This window comes from Malaclemys terrapin, chromosome 3, assembly GCF_027887155.1.
Source record: "Malaclemys terrapin pileata isolate rMalTer1 chromosome 3, rMalTer1.hap1, whole genome shotgun sequence".
NCBI lineage: Eukaryota > Metazoa > Chordata > Testudines > Emydidae > Malaclemys > Malaclemys terrapin.
Window position 1 is genome coordinate 195,679,536 of NC_071507.1, and position 21,963 is coordinate 195,701,498.

Genomic DNA, 21,963 nt, shown 5'->3' on the forward strand with positions numbered 1-21,963 from the left:
CAAGTGAAGATAAACTCATATTAGAAGCTTGTGAAGTTTCAAAATGGCTTGCTGGCAGATTGCAAATCAAACAGCCCCCCCCTCCCCCCCCCATCCCTGCTTTGCCACCCCCAAGCAAACAAAACATTTCTGACAGACCCAAAAAACCCAACTCTTTAATAAGTTAATAAAAATAGTGACTTAAAATTCTCTGAGTCAATGATTGGCTTTTCTACATACCTCTAGGACTTGAGCTTGAATACTAATATGGGATACTAACCTTACTCATGTGAGTAGACCCATGAAAGCCAGCAGGATTCTGCACTTGATGTTTGAGGGGCTGATCTCAATGGGGTTACACAAGCGAGAGCAGCATATGACAGGGTTTGTTGGGAGAGTGTTCTTTTAACACCAACTGCTGTCAAGGGTATGGATAAATCAAGGCCTTCCAACCTCACATCTTTTCCACCACTACACCCAAAGGGACTTGCCCAAAGCACCTGGCTCAGAGATGCCCTTTCCCATCCCCTTGGCAAGACAGCCAGGAGGAGTTTGCAGAGGACAGACTATGGGAAGCTTTAGGTCCTGAAGGATCCTTCCATAAAGCAACCAGAGCTTGCTACAGGCAGGTGTACAGGGGATAACTGAGAGCCTTCCCACACTCATCCACATTCTCCTAGGGGGCCCAAAGGGCTCTGTGTGAGGCACCAAGCCTGATGGCCTCCCCTTCCCTCCATTGGAGCAGGACAGTAGCTGGGAGGAACCTTCACATCATTACTCATTATACTCTGAAACTCTCTCTCTGGATATGCTATTGTTTTGATGCTGAGATCTGAAACTGCCTCTGTGCATTTGGTTCCAGGTCAGCTCTAAAGTGGGGCTGTGTTCCATGTACAGTTAAAAGGCATAGCAATGTTGCCAACTCTCACAATTTGATATTTAGTATTTTCTTAAAGCCCCAGCTCCTGGAATCAGATGATTATGTGAGAATCTCAGGTTTCATTTAAAGAATAGAAACAAAAAAAGAAATAAGTCTTTACCCCTTGAGTTACAGAGAAAATCTTAAAAATGTGAATCATAAGGACTCAAAAACCAGAAAGTAACATTAAAAAAAGGAGATGTACTTGTTGTTGTTTTTTTAAGTCTCAATATTTATAAGCAAATCTTGTGACTTTTGGGGGGTCTGACTAATTATTTTTTAAAACTTATACTGCATATGGGGCCAGAATCTTGCAGAAAAGTTGTTCTCCAGATTTCAAATCAAGATGATAAAAAATCACATGCAAACAGCTGATTTCATGAGATTTCTGACATCTTGGGTCAGATTTATTTACATTAATATTTGCATGATATTTTCAAAATGTAAAATGATATAGAAGTGTTAAGTATTATTTGTCTAAATTCTGCAGTTTTTACTCAGGGCCTGATCCTGAAAACACTTCTTTGTGTGACTTCAATTGAACTAGAACTGGTTAAACAAAAAATCCCTCCACCCGTTGCCCATTTTTTTCCTCCCCCACCCTATTTTTGAAAAAATGTTGAAATTTTATTTGAACTGGTTAAAAAAACAACAGTTTGTTGTGATTTTTTTTTTATGGATGAAAATTGAATTTTCTTCAAAACTCTCCCTTCCCATCCTTGATAATTGTACTTTTTTTCTGGTGGGGGAGGCGAGTTGCCCAGCTAAAGAGAGAATTGAAATTTCATCAGAAACTCAGTTTGGGAAAATCTGACCATCTCTAAATGGGGCTGTTGACATGAGTCAAGTTTTTGGTTTCTAGTGTGTAACTACGTGCAGTTATTAGGCTCTCAGGGCCAGACTTGTGAAGGTATTTAGGCACCTAAAGGTGCAGACATGATGATTTTCAAAAGCACCAAGAGGCCAGATCCAAAAGGGTACTTAGGCATTGCAATGCCCAACTCCTATGCCCCTTGCTGCCTAGTGGAATCCTCAGCCCGGAGATACGCACCTAAGGATGAAATCTTCATAAGGTAGGAAGCTGAGTGGGGACCCACCTAAATTATCCAGGAGTAGAAAGGGGTGCAGCTAGGCCTAGATTTTCAAAAGTATTTAGGTGCCGAACTGACAGGCTAGAAAGATGAGCTAGGAATGGAGAAGGCAGCATTTTCAAGCACCTAAAGATCTTTAAAACTGGCCCTAAGTCTTTAGTCAACCAAAAGTCTCTTTGGCTGGATGTCATTGGAGACAGTTCCATGAACACCTCCGCTCAGCGTGCAGCTGTGGTCAAACAAACAAGATGTTAGGACACATGTAATGGGGTGGAGAATATTGTGGAGACTATTACAAAGCCCTTATAAAAACCAATGCTGTGGACTCGTCTCGAAGACTGTGTGCAGTACTGATCACGGCATTTTGAAAAAGGATACTGCAGAATTAAAGGAGGTTCAGAGAAGAGTGATGAAAATGATCCAGGGCTTCGAAAAACTCTCACGTGACAAGAGATTGAAATGATTAGGGATGGTTTGTTTTAGATAGAAGAAGACAAAGAGGGAATGTGTTAAAAGTATCAAATAATGGTCTAGAGAAGGTCGATGAGGAACTTCTATTCTTATGATCTCATTACTCAAGAATAAGGGACCATTCGATGATATTAAAGGGTGGCAAAGTAGAAGCTGATAAAAGGAAATATTTTTTCACACATGTAATTGAACTGTGGAACTCTTTGCCACAGGAAATAATTGATGTGAGGAATTTAGCAAGATATGCAGAGTTATCATAATCAATTATAACATTTTCTGAAGGAATATTAAACCTCATAATGTGGGGTTTAAGTCAATTTCTATTAGAGAATAGGATGAGACCTAAGAGGGGGGAAGATTCTCTCATGTCTGCCTAATGTGGGTTTCTTACATCTTTCTCTGAAGCATCTGATGTAAGCTACATTTGGAGAAAGCATATTAGGCTAGATGGATGCCAGCTCTGATATAATAAGGCAATTCCTATATCAATTGTCTTGGAAAAAGAAATGAAAGTGGTGTGACTACAGCCAGTGAAGAAGGGGTGGTTTAGTAGTAAAGCCACTGGACTTTCAAAAGACCTGGCTTATATTCCTAGCTCAGCCAGAGGCTTCCAGTTTGGCTTTGGGCAAGTCACTTAATCTGTAAAATGGAGATACTACTTCCCTGCTTCTCAGGGGTGCTATCATGAGGATAAATCTATTCAGGCACTATATTAATTTGAGAAACTGAAGACTTTAAAAATTTAAATGAACTTATATTACTCTGAAAACATCAAACTGAAATGTCAAGTGGTAGAACACAATGTGTGTCTGAATGGCTGTAGTACCACCAGTTCTGTGGGAAAGGCCAAATAAGTAGAATGAAGGCCAGATCCTCAAAGGTATTTAGACACCTAACTGCCTTTGAAATCAATGGGACTTAAGTACCTATATACTTTTGAGGATCTGGGCCAAACACGAATCAGCTCGAACCTTCACCTCAGACTTTTAATGACTCCATACCAGTACACAGGTTTAAATAACTTGGGTTCACTTATAATCATTATTACTAATTTTCAGTGGTGGGTGACTGCATGTCAAGGCATTTCCTGGTTCAGGATCAGAGTGGAAGTAGAAGTGCAGGCGTAACAATGCTTAGTACTTTTCATCTTCAAGACCCCAATCCAGCAAAGACCTTCAGCATCTGCTTAATCCAGCACGTGCATCCAACTCAGGGCAGCATCCTCATTCAGGAATGCACGTAAGCACATGCTTAAATTAAAATGACGGATGTGTTTAAGTGCTTTCCAGAGTTAGTATCACAAGCAGTCCCATTACAATTAAATATGTGCTTCAGGCCCCAATCCTGGATTAGGGCCTGAGGAGGCAGGTAACATTTGGTACTGGAACTCTGAAATTCTCAATTTCCTCCATGATTTTTTTTTTTAAATAAATCCATGATGCTTGCAAAAATGCAGAACATTGAGTCCTGTGCTAAATTCCTGTAATTTTCATTCCCTTCATGAAATTCATACAAATTTCCTACAATTTTACAATTGGCCATACACATATAAAGAAAATCTCTAAACATTCAGGCAAATCCCTCACGTTTTTGCATTTTGCAAATTATTTTTTTTTTTAACCAATACTAGGTCCCACTCCTGGACCCATGTGGGCAAACCCTGGACTCAATGAAGGCTGCAAGTGGGAGCAGAGGTGTATTGGGCAGATCTAGCCGCAAGACTTTGGCACATTTCTCCTCAATGCCACTATGGATAGCTAGTGCAGGATAGATTTTAGTTACTTGTTTTATCTAAAGCAGATCGGAATCTTCTAACAATTTATTCAATAGTAGAGCAGAAGGAGGTGAAGGCAAAAGATTTGAGTATTGAAGTTTTCTCTGGTTAATTAGGCAGCAGGGCCAAGAACCTGCCCCATCATTTTTTTTTCTTGCCGATACTTTGTGTCCTGTCCCCCTCAGCTAATAGATTTTGCAGGATAGAATTTTTAGCTAACTTGCATGTGCAGTCAAGGATTACTTGTAGGCTGAATCAGGCCATGTCTTTCTAATTATGATTTATGACAGTAAAGCATTTTGAGAAACAGTTTGAATGATGGTCACGATGCAAAATGTAATTGCATTGTACCATAAATGAGATAAAGCAAGGCCCCAGATCTAAGCACCCCTGCATGATGGGAGAAACTAGTATCTGGATCCAAATCTGGATTAGGGTTGATGCTTGGCAATTTGAAGATTTAGATAGATCCAAAGCCTATGACTCCATTGAATCAGTAGAAAAACTCCCATCAACTCTAACTGGCTTTGGAGTTTTAGATCAGGCCCATAAAAGGCCAAATAAAAACCTGGATCAGAACATCCCCCACATTTTGTGGATGTTCAGATTTGGATCAGCATCTCGAGTTGAACTTTTCAGCCGGATCTGAAGGAAAATAATTCTTCATTCCTCCCCCCACCCCATCTCTCGATGCCACACATTAGAAATGAAAAACGTCCTTGAAGTGGAAAATGTCAACTCTGCTGCCTGAGCTATTCCTGTATTAAGACCATTCAGGCTTGGCTGTGAATGAGCTTTTTCTCATTGCAAAAGAGCTCACATTTAGCTAGCAACATGTCTACTTTTCTCCATATGGTTCCTTCCAAGGTGTTGTGTCACACACAATGATGTCACATCTTGGAGGACGAAGGGGAAAAAAGGCCTAAAGCTTTTTTTTAGCTTCACTGATTATTGGAAAGCTTTAAGAAGCCTGCTCAGCTCTCGACTGCAGTTTGTTGTCTGTTCTCCCTCGTTTTCCTTTGTATATGTTCACATGTCTTTAAAAGAAAAGGAACCACATTCTGAGCGACTAGCTGCAACCTCCTGCCGTCTGATTAATGAAATCTCTGTTCATCCGGATTTCCAGCCCCATATATTCCCAGTGGCTCCGAAAGTAGAATTTTTAAAAGGCGGTGGGAAAATAGTTTAGATTTTAATCCATGCGACTGTAAAACATTGACATAGCTAGGGAAACCTTTATACTTCAGAACGATTTTGGCCACAGCACTTATTTCATTTGGGGCTTTGTAATGATTGTTTAACTCTCAAATGTATTGGTCTTGGAAAGCCTGGATTTCAGTGGAAGTTACAAGGGTTTCACTGCAAAAATGCGTGCACATTCCCTTGCACCCACAGAAACACATAGGCATACATGTAAGCAACTCCCTGACTTGCAAACCTGCTCACTGTATAACTCATTTACATGGTCAGGTACCCCATGCTAGGGTGATCAGACAGCAAGTGTGAAAAATCGGGACGAGGGTGGGGGGTAATAGGAGCCTATCCTAAGAAAAAGACCCCAAAATCGGGACTGTCCCTATAAAATTGGGACATCTGGTCACCCTACCCCATTCTAATAGCTGTTTCACTGCACAAATGCAAGTTTTGACAAGTATGTAGCTAACTGAGGTGTTTGGCCCCCCATCACTGTATCCGAACACCTCCACAACCTTAATGTATTTAGCGCATAACACAGCTCTGAGGTAAGAAATTGCTATTATCCCCACTTTACAGATGGGGAACTGAGGCACAGAGAGGTAAAGTGACTTGCCTGAGGTCACACAGGGAGTTTGGGATGTACAGGAAATGGAACCCCAGTCTCTTAACTCATAGGCTTGAGCCCAAATCACTGGACCACCCTTCCTCTCCATATAGGACGTGCACAACTGCCTCTGGGAATGTACTTTTTAGGGCCAACATTTTCAGAAGGTAGCTAGTGACACTGGAGGCCTCACTTTACAGGTGAGACATCTTTAAAGGGGCCCATTTTCCATAGACAGGGCAGGTGCTCAAAACTTTCTGAAATCGGGCCCCTTTCGGATGCCCCCAGTTGGGCTCCCAAAATCATTGGTCATTTTTTAAAATCTTGGCCTATGTTTTGTTGCAAAGCACCTAGGATACTTTTGAACAGAGCCACTTTAGAAATTAAATGTTATTTAACATTAGAAAATAAAACCGATAAGGAAGAGGAGACTACTTATTTTTTAGGTCCTGCTCCTGCAAAAGACCTGCACCCACCTTTAACATTATGTATGTGAGAAGTCTCAGTGGAGTTACCAAGGCCTTTGTAAAGTCTTTGGGGAAGGGACTGTAGTAACTACTTTTATGCCGTCAATCCTGGAACTGCTGATGAAGGTGATTAATTTTACATACACAATTAGTCTCATTGTTTGTACAGTACCTAACACAATGGGATCCTAATCCTGGCTGGGGCCTCTCAGCACTACTGTGACAATAAATATGAGATAATAATAATATAATATATGGAGATATACCTATCTCATAGAACTGGAAGGGACCTTGAAAGGTCATCAACTCCAGCCCCCTGCCTTCACTAGCAGGACCAAGTACTGATTTTGCCCCAGATCCCCAAGGATTGAACTCACAACCCTGGGTTTAGTAGGCTAATACTTAAACCACTGAGTTTCAGGGTAGCAGCCGTGTTAGTCTGTATCCTCAAAAAGAACAGGAGTACTTGTGGCACCTTAGAGACTAACAAATTTATTAGAGCATAAGCTTTTGTGGGCTACAACCCACTTCTTCGGATGCACAAAAGCTTATGCTCTAATAAATTTGTTAGTCTCTACGGTGCCACAAGTACTCCTGTTCTTTTTAAACCACTGAGGTATCCCTTATAGTATTATTAATGTTAAGATATGAATGGCTAAAGGGTGAAATGATCATCCCATTTGAATCTGGCCATTTCTATATCTATCTTAGCTTTCTTTGTTTTGCCCTATGCATGAAATAGATTTGTTCTATGATGAAACAGACACAATTATATGTCAATTTCAGAGAAGGTCAGAAAGCCAGGATGAACACGGTGGTCTCACTTGACTTTTGTTGTGGTTGCCAACTAGTCGCTCGGTGCTAGAAGGAAATTAACAGATTAGTCCTCCACTGGGTGGCTGGATTCACTATGTATACTATTATAGGAGACTCAAATAAGGACCTCCCTGCTTCATACACAGTAGCTTTACCAGGTAAACCAAAAGGAATCCTGGCTCTAACTGAGGTAGCAGATCCTGTATTAAGCTTACCTGAATGTTAGTCTTTACACAGATTACATATCCCATTCTCTCTTAAGTCTGTCTTTGGCTCTATCTGTTATAAAGAGCCCTTCCTTCTAAAATGAACATCAATATGTTCTCTGTCTATTCATTGGCTGGAGTCCAGTCAACATCTGTGACTATCTTCATTGTAAAATTATCTGAATAGGTGTAGCTTGATCCTCTGTGTGTGTATGGGAGGAAGACAAAGAAAAGCGAGGTTGAGGCAAGAGTTTTATGTTCCATGGGGCTGAGGCAGCCAAGATGTGTGCTGAAAAATTATAATAAAGCTCCACTAAGGCACACGATATGCCCATTGAGTTATTGTGGCCAGAATCCATGGGGCCTGGAATTCAGATGAACAGATGAATGTTCAGACTTTTGGTGACATTGAATTGATTGATGACCTAATACAGAGAAGTTAACCCAAGATTAACATGCACTGAAGCTATCACATCAGAGCTATCAGACATTTATTCTAAGTTCTTTACCTCTCCCTGTTCATCAGCCAGAAACAGAGATAATAGCTTCCTTGGAGTAAATTTCTGCTCTCCCCTCTAAACCCCTATTGTGGTGAGGATCAAAATTGCAACATGAATAGATAAATCCTGCCAACTGTCAGAGCCCATTAGAATCTCTGTTGCTGGATGCCAGTTAAGGTAAACACGCTGTATGCATTACTGTCACAATTTCATTGGATTATATTTGGACTGTAGAACACTGTACAAATTGCATATAATTGCCTTCCTCACGACTGCATGTGTGGCATGTGAAACTTCAGAACCCTGCTCATCTGGAATGTGCTAACTAATTACTATGCCCATCAAATGAGGGCACAGGAAATTGTCTCAAACACCGGTATCCTGCAAGGGTTCTCCTAATTAGGTATTATTTCCTGCTCTCTGTCTGACCACTTCCAAACACTACAACTAAGAGGTTCACAAGATTCTGCATCCCTGCTTCACAAAAGAACTAAAATCTAGGCTCTCAAGAGCCTGTGTAGATGTACCCTCTCGGACAGCCAGGTACCATTTCACAGTAGGGTAGAGTTCTGTGCCGGGGCTGCACCCAAGCCTCTGTGCACTACTGATGGATTGTTTAGGACCTCAAAATGTGGCTGATGTAAAACTTAAGTGGTGAATAGTCTTGTGCTGGCCCCTTGCATAAATGTGAATTCACCGGTTATTAAACTACCCAATAATCATTTAAAATACCCAGGTTAAGGAGACTGATTGTGCTTAGTCTTTGTTTGCCTCTGTGCACTGCATTGCTAATCCTTTGGTGCGTGTAACACATAGCTCTTGGGGACACACAGAGTGCTGGTGCTGTAATGCTGTAGCAGGGGAGGGGAGAGATGGGGCACTTCAGGGTCTATAAACTGTGTCCTCCTTTAGATGGACATGCTTAATCCTTCTGCCTGTTACTGGTATCTATCCAGGTGGAATTTAAAGATCCCATGAAACTTTTCCAAAGCAGTAGACAATGTGGTGTCCGGCCCTTTGATCTTTCTCCTTATGAAGCAGGTTCTAATGTTCAAAGTTCTCTGCACACAAATACTGCAGTGTCTATTGTGTTGCATCGTATAGTGACTGCAGCATCTAACGTTATTGTAAAGTGCTTTGGGACAACTTGAATATAAAAGATGCCAGGAAATCCTGTTCCCCTCTTTCCTTACTTTATACTCTATGGTTTCCACCCTCCATTATGCCCATGCCTAACTTCACCCCTTTATCAAATCCCATTTGTTTTCAATGGGACTGCTGGAACATGTGACATTAAGCATATATGTAAGTGTTTTCAGGATTGGGTCTATGTAATCTATCATGTTGCAACATGATAGAATACTATACAATCAGAAAGAAATGATCGGCAGAGTTCTGGGAGATAGGAAACTTCATTGTGTTGCTGGCTTTGCCAATTACTTAAATTAATCACTTAGGCCAAACTTTTCAAAAGCAATGATTTTGGGTGCTTTATTTTTTGAATGTCCAAACTGAGACACCTGGGCCCAGCTCCTCAAAGGTATTTAGTTGCCTAATTCCCAATGAAATCAACAGGCATTAGGTGCCTAAATAGCTTTGAGGATCTGGTCCCTACAGCCTGATGTTCAGGAGTGCTGAGCTAGATATAATCATTGCGTTTACATTGCCAAAACAGACTCGGGGCAATGAGTCTCATAGTCCAGGTCTACAGACTCGGGCTCGCAGGGTTCACACTATGGCACTAAAAATAGCATTATAGACATTCCCACTTGGGCTCTGAGACCCAGCCCCCTACCAGGCTTCAGAGCCTAAGGCCTGGTCTACTCCGGGGGGGTGGAATCGATCTAAGTTATGCAACTTCAGCTACATGAAGAATATAGCTGAAGTTGACGTACTTAGATTTACTTACCATGGTGTCTTCACTGTGGTAAGTCAATGACTGATGCTCTCCCATCGACTCTACCTCTTGCCCTGGTGGAGTACTGGAGTCGACTGGAGAGCACTCGGCGGTTGATTTATCGTGTCTAGACTAGACTAGACACGATAAATCAACCCCCGCTGGATCGATCACTGCCCGTCGATCCAGCGGGTAATGTAGACAAGTCCTAAGGTCCAGCCTGAGTGGAACATCTACATGACCATTTTGAGTACCATAGTGTGAGCCTCGGGAGTCCGAGTCTATAGAACTGGGCTCTGAGACTTGCTGCCACATTTTTTTTTTAAGAGTGTAGACATACCCTATATGTTTGAAGCTGGGCTCTCAAAATCTGAAGCGCTCAGAATCAATGACAGATTTTGAAAATATGGCTGTTAACCTGTGTGTGTCTGTCTACATTTTACAGATCTGGAAATTCAATCTACCAAACAGATGGATGGTGAGGTTAAAATCATTCATGTTGACAAAGGAAATTCTGGCTCCAAGGTAGAAGGTGCAATGGAAACGATAAGTATTGTGTGGTTATAGTGTATCTCAACACCTCTTTTGTAATGTAATGTACAGTGACAACAAATTTAAAAAACAAACATTTTTCTGATCTGTGAGGATGGAGTTGAAGGCTGGTAAGCACTAGCTACAGCTAAGTGCTCTAGAGTGAAAGACGTGTGCTGTTGTGGGCTGATATCCTCAACTGCCCTTTCCCAAACAGTAGTTTGTAGAACTGAGAAAGCGACGTCAGGTGGAAAGGAGAAACCAGGGGCAAGAAGACGGATAGAGAAATATGACATGGACATCCCGTAAATAAAAATAATCTCCATCCATCTAATACTTTGCTCTCAGCATTTTAAGCCTGATTCAAAGCTCATTGAAGTCAACAGAAAGACTCACCTTCCTTCAGTGAGTTTATTTAGAAGCTGCAGCATCAACTAAAAACCATTTATTTACAAATAGATACTATATAGAGAAAAAGGGGCCAGATCTTCAGCTGGTGTAAATTGGCATCGCTCTGATCTGGCCCTTGGCATATAGTAAAAATACCTTCATTAATAAAAATTTGCACAAATACAGCATCTTTCTCTTAAGGATCTCAATCAACTTTGCAGATATTAAAGGAACACTGTGACTTGAAATCTTGTGTGTGTGTGTTTGTGTATATATATATATGTATAAAGAGCTAAAATAGTTTCAAGTATCATGCCTGAATTCCTCTGTCACTTTTTCTGAGGGTTTTCTAATTCTCTTTTCCTATAACTGTTATTTAAATGTTTTTCTCGCGTGCGTTGGTGTGTGAAAGACCCAGACTGATAACAGGGGAAATTGACTGGGCATGTTGGTTTGTTTGATTATTTGTTTATTTATTTTTACAGTACCTGGCACAATAGTTCTCAATACCTATTAGGACCTTTCTTACTACTTCAATACCAATAAACAGCAAGAGAATAAATAATGACAATAATATTTTTGTATTAATAATTTCCAGCTGACGAAGCCGGGGAAACAGTGAAACTGGCATGCAAAGTGCAGTTAAATTACACAAAGTAAACAAGCAAGTAATAGAGAAAGTAGCTTTTGTTCTATTTTCTTGTCATTATGCTAAATTTAGGTAATTATGGTAACAGGTTAAAAACAATCAAAGAGAAGTGTGATCTTTAGATTGACAGGGTCACTTTTATTTACCTCTGGGGCATTAGGAGGCTTAATTAAGGTTATGCTCTTCACTTTACAGATGGGAAAACTGAGGCACAGAGGGGTTATGGATCTGAGAAAGATACTTAAGCCCATGAGTAGTTCCAATGATTTCAGTGGGATTACCCAGGTGCTTAAAGTTATGGATGTTCTTATGTACTTTGCTGAATCAGATCCTAAATCCAAAGTCACAACAAGAGTCAGTGTTAATACTAAGATTAGAAAACAACACTCCCAGCTCCTGGCCATGAGCCTGGACAACAAAACGACCCCTCCTGCCACTTGTGATCTGATCCCATTGCAGCAGTAGCAACGAAATGAATATTTAACACTTACTGTGTTTTACATATCCCATGCTCTAGGCAATGTACAGTTGATGGTCTCGAAAGGTTTCAGAATAGATAGGTACAGAGGGGTAATGCCAATATGTTAATAAGAGCATCCTCCCTCAGCTATGTTCTCCACTAGAGGCTGATGATCCAAATCTCATGGAACTCAAGGAGAGTCTTTCAATTGATTTCAGTCAGCCCATAGCCTGTAAGCCTTGTGTACCAGAGGTGTGAATAAAGCATATTAATATTATCTACTTGTCTTGGGGTAGCACCTCGGAACCCCAGTCATGAACAAGGACCCCATTGTGCTAGGAGCTGTACAAACAGATCTAAAGGATGGTCCCTGTCCTAAAGAGTTTATAATCTAAATTAGGCTCAGAAAATCTAGTCACTACTTTCCCATTCAAACACAAACATTTTCTAGTCTCTATAACTGAAGAGGAAGGCAGCATCACTTGGCAAACAAAATCGCATGATGTGTACTCTGTTGGCAAGGTTTATAGTTTGTTAATCCTGAGTATGTTGACAGTACAGCAAAATGCTCAGCTTGTGCCACGGGACATTGGAGGGCTGGGGAATGTGACAATCTGTTAGAAGGAACAGGGTGTTCCCTGGAAAAAAAAATGTCGGTAATGACCTGACACTTGGTAGAATCTAGAACCTTCCAAAATGCTCTGACTGAGCAGCGGCCATAAGTCCTATCTGGGAGGGGAATATCACCAGTATCCAGAGTTTGGGGGCTGAGATCAGCTCAACCCTCCTGGAATAATGGGGGCAGAATCCTAACGAGGAGCTCCCAGAATGCTCCCTCCAGCACAATGCTGTGCAGAGAGATGACTGGAGAGATATATTACACAGAACTGGAGATAATGTAAGAGGCAGTGTGGTCTGGGGGATAGGGCATGGGCCTGGGAATTGAGGAGAGATGGCTTCTATTTCTGGCTCTGTCACTAACTTGATGTCTGCCCTGGGGCAAGTCACTTCACCTCTGTTCCCCGCCAACCCTTTGTCTGTCTTTTGCATTTAGATTCTAAGTTCTTCTAGGCAGGGGTTCTCTCTGCCTAAAAGAACTTAGAATCTAAAGACAGTCTCTCTGACTATGCATTTGTACAGCACCTAGCCCAATTGGTCTCTGAATGTGATTGGGGCCTGTAGATTTTATTGTCATATAAAATAGTAATAAAGGTGGGGCCTGATTCTCCTCTTGCTTCCCCTGGTTTTACATCACTGTAACTTTTCGTTGAGTTCTGTGGCATGTGTCCTGAGTTACAGCACACTGGTATAACAGAGAGGAGAATCAGGCCACATGAGTGTTGTGCATGGGAGAGTTTGGAAAGAGTCAGCCAGCCATTGGGCTACAAAACTTTCAGCCCCTCTTAAGTCAAACACAGGCTGGTGTTTACATAGGTCTTATGTAGGGAACATACTATTCTGCTGCCAATCATTATGGTGTATTATCAGATGTTTCCCTTTTTTTCCCCTCAGTCCACGAGGTAACTTTTTTTATTGATTCCATATAGAGAAATTAGCTTCACCCTTTATTTATTTCATTTTCTTAAAAAAAAAATTGCATTGAATTATTCATGATCCAGAAAAAACAACAACCTCCGCTTGAATAGAAAAGAGGGGTCGCCGAAAAGAAAAACAAAGTCACCTGCACTTGAGATCCTGCACTACCACAGACAGAGCTACTGCTTCGTGCTTTCATGGAAACCAAGATGTTAATGAGGAAACAATTGAGCAAGGGCTGAAGGACAGTGAGAGAAACTGAGACAGGAGACCCTGGGCCTTTTTTCTGTAAATATTTGGACTGGGACACATTTCTTAATTGAGGCAATTGATTTTTGCCTGAAAATGGTAGCAATGTCTAATTCATTAAAGCCTAAAATAACATCCTTTGGGCTAAATGAGGTTGTTTCATTTGTAAACTTTTAGTGATGTATTAACAATTTGGAGGCATTTCGGTGCATATCTTAAAAAGTGCCACATTAACAGGAACCTGCTTGAAGAAAAAAAAAGTTACACACACACACACACACACACACACACACACACACACACACACACACACACACACAATATATGGCCTCCAGCCCCTGTCCTTCCGCTTCTGCAGCATTTTAAGGTCTGTGTTTAATATTGCCAAGCCTACTTGAGTGATAAATGCAACTGTATAAAAATTACTTATTACAAGCTGTCATGTTGCCTCACTCACAATGCAGGGCTAGAGGCACTGTACATAAAGCTAGGATCTCCACCTTGACAGGATCGGCAGCGCTGGCTTTAAAATAAAATGCTTTCAGTCACAAATACAAAACATAATATACCTTTTCATAATGCTTCAGTTTGGAAACACTTTTGAAAGCTCGTGTTACCGTCCAACCTTTACCTGAGCCGCACCAGCAACCAGTTAATTCCAAGTTGTCAATTAACCTCAGTGCTGCCTTCCATCACCTCCCCTTTGAAGAAAAGTTAAGCTGTTCAAGTTGCCATTCCTCTAATTTTTTCTAAGTAATATTTATCCTCCGTTCTTTAGTGGGGAGTAGCTGACACTACGGGATTATCTTGAGCACTAAATTACCGTTTGCGATGTGTATTTCTTTTTCTGAAATCCCCAACTATCTGTAGGCCCAGAACACCAGAAAACAGTCCCCTAATCTTGATGTCCCCCCTCTTCTCACCTTTTCTATTTACATGAAGTCCAGTTACACAATCCCCCTTGAACCGCGCCACCCTTCAAACCACTGGCTGAGATCAGTGGTTAATTTTATGCCATGGCAAGCCAGAGCCCCGTTGCTCCTGCATTAATACTGTACTGATGCTTAGCTACGGATATCAGGTCGATTGAAATTGAATGTGAAGGTTCCAAGGAGACGAGCTACGTAACAACTGATTCGTTGTGACTGTTTTTATAGTTGGTCATGATGCGTACAGTATGTGAAGTTCCCATCTGTACTGGTGTCTGCCCACCAGCCACCCTGCCACGTTGGCAAAAGTGGCTCCAGCACCGAACGCAATAGGAACAGAACTGCAGATGCCTTCCTTTAGCCCAAATGTCTTTTGACAATGTTCACATCCAGTTAGGGCCCAAAGTGCTTGTACTTGTCAGTTGGGATAAATAATGAAGAAAGTAGTCCCCTTTCGAAACTGAAACAGAATTGCCACAGGAAATATTTTCTCTCCCCCCCGCCCCTCATTGCAAATCCCTACCTTCCTCTCCCCACCCCCAGCTCCTCCAGAGATGCAATGTAAGAAAAAAAAGTTTAGACTGGCTTGTCCAGTGCAGGCCTGTGACAATTGTGTTTTCTCTTTTAGTAATCTGTGTAGAAGGGAAAAGCCGTTTGGGAAGAGGGAAAGAAGGGGGAGTGTAGCAGCCAGACTAAAACAATGCACACAGGATGTGTAGATGTCCATTATATACTAGGATACAGCTCATCAGAGTCTCACATTGCCTAGCAGTGTTGTGTTCTGTCCTAAGAATAGGTGCATATTTCATTTGTTAATTAGATATAATTCAATTCTGCCCATCTCAGATCTCCTTATTGTAAAAATCTCAGGTTGTTAAAAAAACGATACCTTCCTCCCTCCCACCCCCATGCTAATTATCTTTTTCCTCTCTGTTGCAACATGCCAGATCATAATCAGTTGGTTAATTGGCAGACAAAGGGAAGGATGTTCTTGTGATTAAGGCACAGGATTGGAACTCCGGAGATATGGGTTCAGGTCTCAGCTCTGTCACAGGTGACTTTGGGGAAGTCATTAATCTCTCTGTGCTTTGCCTTTCTAATGTGTAAAATGGCAATAGTAATAACAATCTCCCTCCCAGGTGGAGGCTGTGAGGATGGATTATTATTTGTGATGCACTTTGAGAGTGTATGGTGGAAGACACGACACATGTCAAGATATCATTTCAGCAGTGTTGTTAGATGTTCAGCTGTGTGTGTGTGTTCTCCGTGTGTGCTGTCCCAGCTCTGCACAGACAGTTGGCACAGCAGACCTTGAGCGAACAGCCCAATGACCACAAGATCCGTTAAGGTGCGAAGACACCCAGCTAGGTTTATTGTTAACAAGGCATGGTAATAGAAAGGGATCTAGGGGTTATAATTGACCACAAGCTAAATATGAGTCAACAGTGTGATGCTGTTGCAAAAAAAGCAAACGTGATTCTGGGTTGCCTTAACAGGTGTGTTGTGAGCAAGACACGAGAAGTCATTCTTCCGCTCTACTCTGCGCTAGTTAGGCCTCAGCTGGAGTATTGTGTCCAGTTCTGGGCACCGCATTTCAAGAAAGATGTGGAGAAATTGGAGAGGATACAGAGAAGAGCAACAAGAATGATTAAAGGTCTTGAGAACATGACCTATGAAGGAAGGCTGAAAGAATTGGGTTTGTTTAGTTTGGAAAAGAGAAGACTGAGAGGGGACAGGATAGCAATTTTCAGGTGTCTAAAAGGGTGTCATAAGGAGGAGGGAGAAAACTTGTTCACCTTAGCCTCTAAGGATAGAACAAGAAGCAATGGACTTAAACTGCAGCCAGGGAGGATTAAGTTGGACATTAGGAAAAAGTTCCTAGCTGTCAGGGTGGTTAAACACTGGAATAAACTGCCTAGGGAGCTTGTGGAATCTCCATCTCTGGAAATATTTAAGAAGTAGGTTAGATAAATGTCTATTAGGGATGTTCTAGACAGTATTTGGTCCTGCCATGAGGGCAGGGGACTGGACTCGATGACCCCTCGAGGTCCCTTCCAGTCCTAGAATCTATGAATAGCATCTGGCAGACACTACGAGGATACTAACACATGTATGGCCTGTGACAATGGACACAGCTCAGTCAGTGGCAGGATTTTCCACTGCCCTGTAGGCTGGCCAAAGATACTCCCTCTGAGATACATCTTTATACCCTGATACAAACAAGTTAGTACTGCCTCTGACATAGTTACTGCTCCATGACGTGGTTAGTTATCACCTTGTATATGTTGGTTCGATCAAAACATCTCTATTACATACTGTCATCCTGACCTTATCTTTTAGGTGGGGTCAGTGTGTTCCTGTTATCCTTGGGGAATGGTTTTGTACCATCCTTGATATTGGGATGTTCTGCTACCACTTGATATCGGGATGTGTTTGCGTGAGTGCTCTGTGCTTAGCACTTCTTAGGAATGTGTATTTCTGCAATATCATCCCTGTTCTTGCCAGATTCTGTGAGCAGGTCCTGCCTCACACCAGGCCTTTGATACAAGGGCTCAAGCTATCTTCCTACTACATTCCCCCGCTTTTTGTCTTTTTATGGGGATATGTTTACTCATCATCCCAGAAAAGCATAATGCGTGGACTGAAGATGGCCAGTGGGCTAAACATTGTTTCTTGGTCATTTTGCTTTACCCATCCATACATTCATGCCCCACCTGTCCAGTTGTCAGCACATACCCTCATACAACCTGTGGACAGTTGCCTTTTTCCAATTGTTCTTAGTCCCATATTGTGGGCCTGGGAATGTTAGGTCTGGGACTTTGATTGAGGGGTGTAGTTTTAAATCCATTTTAAAAAATGGGAATAGGCACTATTCCAGTGTGTCCCACAGTGCTGGAGCAGTGACATTACAAATGAGGCCTTTACATATAAATACTTGAAATTAGTTATTAAACAGTACTGTCCATCCATGTTATGGGTTGCCCTTACTGCTGGTTGTCACCATCTGGTAAGCTTTGCTGGGCAGGAAACAGGAGCAACTAGCTTCTCTGTCCGTTGGATTGGTCTGAATTATTGAGGCCATACACTGGAGTTGCAATGTTAACAACATTTCTGGCATTATAAACTGGGTGCGGTGCTCTTTAGATTTGCATTGCTTTGTAATACACCAGTAGTTGAGGTAGATTTCGTTGTTTCTTCTAAATGCTGTTTTCCAGATAACCTACTGAATGGATAGGGGGGAGGGATAGCTCAGTGGTTTGAGCATTGGCCTGCTAAACCCAGGGTTGTGAGCTCACTCCTTGAGGGAGGCCATTTAGGGAACTGGGGTAAAAATCTGTCTAGGGATTGGTCCTGCTTTGAACAGTCGGTTGGACTAGATGACCTCCTGAGATCCCTTCCAATCCTGATATTCTATGATTAGATATTGTTAAGATGTAGGTTCCCATCTCCTTCAGAATTCCCAGCCTGCAATGTTGCAGCTGTAAGAGAGCATCAGAGAGAACACAAGAGAACATCCCTGGGTTGTCCAGCATCCCAAGGAGACACTTGAAGCTGCAAAGTTCAAAATGGTCTCAGGATTTCAGACTTTATACCAGTGCTGCTGCCTGCTGAAGGTTATGAAAATCATAGTGTCACACCAGGCAGCAAAGGGAGTATTGCCAGACAGTTAACATCCTATAGCAACTTGGCTGATTGTGGACCTGTAAACTAACCATGGCAGTGCCGAGTTCATTTTCCCTTCCCCCAATTTTAGCCCTTGGACGTTGTTACAATTAAACTGAGTTCCTAGTGACTCTCTGGCTCCTTGCACTTTGTTCCTGACATAGCTGAGCGTGCCTTTTCCATCGTACGCCCCCCCCCCCACACACACACACTTCACTGCTGATCCTACCTATCTGGTTGGTTTGGATAGCCCCAAAGAGAAAACACAAGGATCTAGAGAGGCCGGAAGGCAGCAACTACAGCAACACTCTGATCTCCAGGAAACCCTGAATCCAGCCTAATCTGAACATCTGCAGGGAAGCTCATGACAGCATTTTATCCCACTTTGCAGAGCAGACATCTGAGGGGATGGGCCATGCTAATTTATCACCACAGGATTCAAAGTGAAATGAGATTAGATCAGTGGACCAGGTGTGAATTAGCAGCAAAATAAATAAAGAAATAAAGAAGCCGCGAAATGGGATCAGATGATGTGCAGTCTTTTTTTTTTTTTTTTTTGGCAATCTTAAACATTAACAAATAGAGTGGAGCTGTATGTCTCAAAGAGATGCAAATTAATGTATTCAAATGTAGGTTTTTAATTTTTCAATTTGGTACACAAACGGTGGAGGCAGACCCAACAGCCTTCATAAAATTAACATCAAATTTGTTTCATTCCTTTAGAGAGCATTGATTACAATTCTTCTGAACACTCTGGAATTCCATTACATTCAGGTGGTGGGTGGTCAGTTTAAATTATTTTTAGCTCATTGGAAGCAATTTAGCCATCAGAACTTGAATGAGCTTTAATTAACTGCTTCTTTCCTTCTTCCTCTGCAATTCATCAGGGTAAGGTTGATGGTGCATTAAGTTGGATGGGTAGTAAAATTTACATGTCTCTAAACTTTTATCAAAATGCTGTATCCCCCTTACAGGGCTTTCATTTCATGCCCTCACTTTCCAATCAGATAGAGATTTAAGGCCAAATTCACTCTTTAAGGTAGCCAGGTGCAATTCAAGAGAGGAAGATGATGTAAGGATGAACTTATGTTTAAGGCACTGGATTGGGAGTCAGGAGATGTGGATTCAATTCCTGTCTGTGTCAAAGACTCCCTGTGTGAACTTGGGACTACCACTTAATCTCTCTGTGACTCAGTTCCCCATCAGTAAAATGGGGATAATGATATTTTATAGAATCAGAGAAGATTCGGATGGGAAGAGACCTCAGGTGATCATCTAGTCCAACCTCCTGCCCAAAGCAGGACCAACCCCAACTAAATCATCCCAGCCAAGTCTTTGTCAAGCAGGCCTTTAAAAACCTCTAAGGATGGAGATTCCACTACTTCCCTAGGTAACCCACTCCAGTGCTTCACCACCCTCCTAGTGAAATAATAGTTTTTCCTAATATCCAACCTAGACCTCCCCCACTGCAACTTGAGACCATTGCTCCTTGTTTTGTCATCTGCCACCACTGAGAACAGCTGAGCTCCATCGTCTTTGGAACCCCACTTCAGCTAGTTGAAGGCTGCTATCAAATCCCCCCTCACTCTTCTCTTTTGCAGATTAAACAAGCACAGTTCCCTCAGCCTCTCCTCGTAAGTCATGTGCCCCAGCCCCCTAATAATTTTTGTTGCCCTCAGCTGGACTGTCTCCAATTTGTCCACAACCTTTCTGTAGTAGGGACCCCAACACTGGACGCAATACTCCAGATGTGGCCTCACCAGTGCCAAATAGAGGGGAATAATCACTTCCCTCAATCTGGTGGCAATGCTCCTACTAATGCAGCCCAATATGCCATTACCCTTCTTGGCAACAAGGGCACCCTGTTGACTCATATCCAGCTTCTCGTCCACTGTAATGCCCAGGTCCTTTTCTGCAGAACTGCCGCTTAGCCAGGTGGTCCCCAGCCTGTAGCAGTTCCCCATCCACACAGTGCCCATTCAGCATCCATACCCTTTACTGCCACTGCCACATAGTGATGCCAGAGAGTGCCAATTGCGCTGGTTGGTTTTTGTGATGGCTTCTTATCCACTAGGAACTGAGGAGTGTACTGTAGGTCATCAAATAAGCATCAGCTGATAAGAATGCTGAGTCACAATGACCTGGATCAGATTTAAACCAGTGACCTAAAAGTGAACCACTTGCTATCTCGTTACAAATTCCCTTGAAGTCAAACAAGGTCCCTTACAAGCTGTCACACACGCCTCTTGGCTCCATCTCCTCTTTTAGGAGTTCTCTTCCTAGTGCTGGCACATGTCTTGCCTTTAATAGAAGGCAATTAATCAGGCTGGTCACAGAGCAGTGTCCTTTGGATCAAACTTGGAATTAGAAGCTTTTTTTATTAACTGCACAAAAGGAAATGTTGATTCTTTTTATTACACGGCCTCATTTTTTTCCCCCTTGACAACTGTTTCATGTCAAGATGTTAATGAAATCCCCTGAGTACACCTTCCTTTGAATCAGATTGCGTAAGTCAGCTGTGGGTCTGTATTGGGTGGTAGGGGAAAGCAGCCATTTCTAATGAAACCTCAACCGTTTCTTCTTTAGCAATGAAAAGTCATTGTTTAGTGTTATTACAAGAGGTTTTTAATTCATTCTGTTTAGTTTCTCCTTTTCCTCTCCTCATAAAAATTGATGAGAAATGCCTCACTAATCCATCAGCCTGAATTTCCCTTGTGATTTCAAACTGGATGCAGTTTTCTTCTTCAGTTCCTGCCCTGAATTGTTGCATAGCACTGCTTCTCATTGTAGATTAGTCAATATGTTCCATCCCAGAAGTGGCTGCATTTAAGGGATGGGTGAAATGATTCCTTTACATCATAGAAAATTTGAGAACAAGTTCGTCCTTGGTTGCAATTTTACTGCATCTTTGAAGGTAAGGAAGTTGAAGACAATTTGGGCTGAATTTTTCAAACTTAGCACATTCAATGCATGCTAACGCTCTAAATAAACTGTTGAAATCAATGGTCTAGTCCAGATGAGAAAACAAAGATGGGCTTGCCATTTGCAATGGATATGGATTTTAGAGGATGTCTTTCGGTGTACTTTATGCATATTTATGCCAGGTGGAAAAGAGGCTGACCACAAATTTGTGTTAAAATCTGTGTTTGTCATGGTCCTGGCCAATGTGTTGTGCTTTTGAAATCCAAGGGAATTCTGCTGCCTATGGCTGAATTTGGCCATGTGTGAGGAATAATATCAGTCACAGATGAACTCTTGCAGGTCACAGGTCTATATTTACAGCGCTTGCATGAAGTCTAGGGAACTACAGATAATGTTGCACATAGAGAATTGTTTCCTTTCAAAACAAAAGTTCCTCAGGGGATATGGAGCATCATGAGTTTTTGCTTTGGGATTTTACCCAGCAAGACCCACATTAAAATCCTTCATTAGATCACAAATGGGCCTGAGTCAGACAGTTTCATTTTCACCTTCTCCTCATACAACAATATGAAATGCTTGCCACTTAGGGCCTTAGCCAAAGCCCATCGAACCTTGTAGGAGTCTTTCTATTGACCTCAGGAAGCACTGGATCAGACCATCACTGCTCAAAAGAGACCAATTTAAGACACACATGCCATGGAATTTATAGGTCA

General features: G+C 41.9%; 1 protein-coding gene across 1 annotated transcript in view; it reads left to right on the forward strand.

Moving 5' to 3' along the window:
- TFAP2B (transcription factor AP-2 beta) overlaps positions 1-10,416 on the forward strand; it is a 143,031-nt gene extending 132,615 nt beyond the window's left edge. The window contains exon 10 of the mRNA XM_054023819.1: positions 10,367-10,416. The gene's annotated coding sequence lies outside the window, so the exon portion shown is untranslated. The remainder of the gene's footprint in view (positions 1-10,366) is intronic.
- Positions 10,417-21,963: the final 11,547 nt, after the last annotated feature.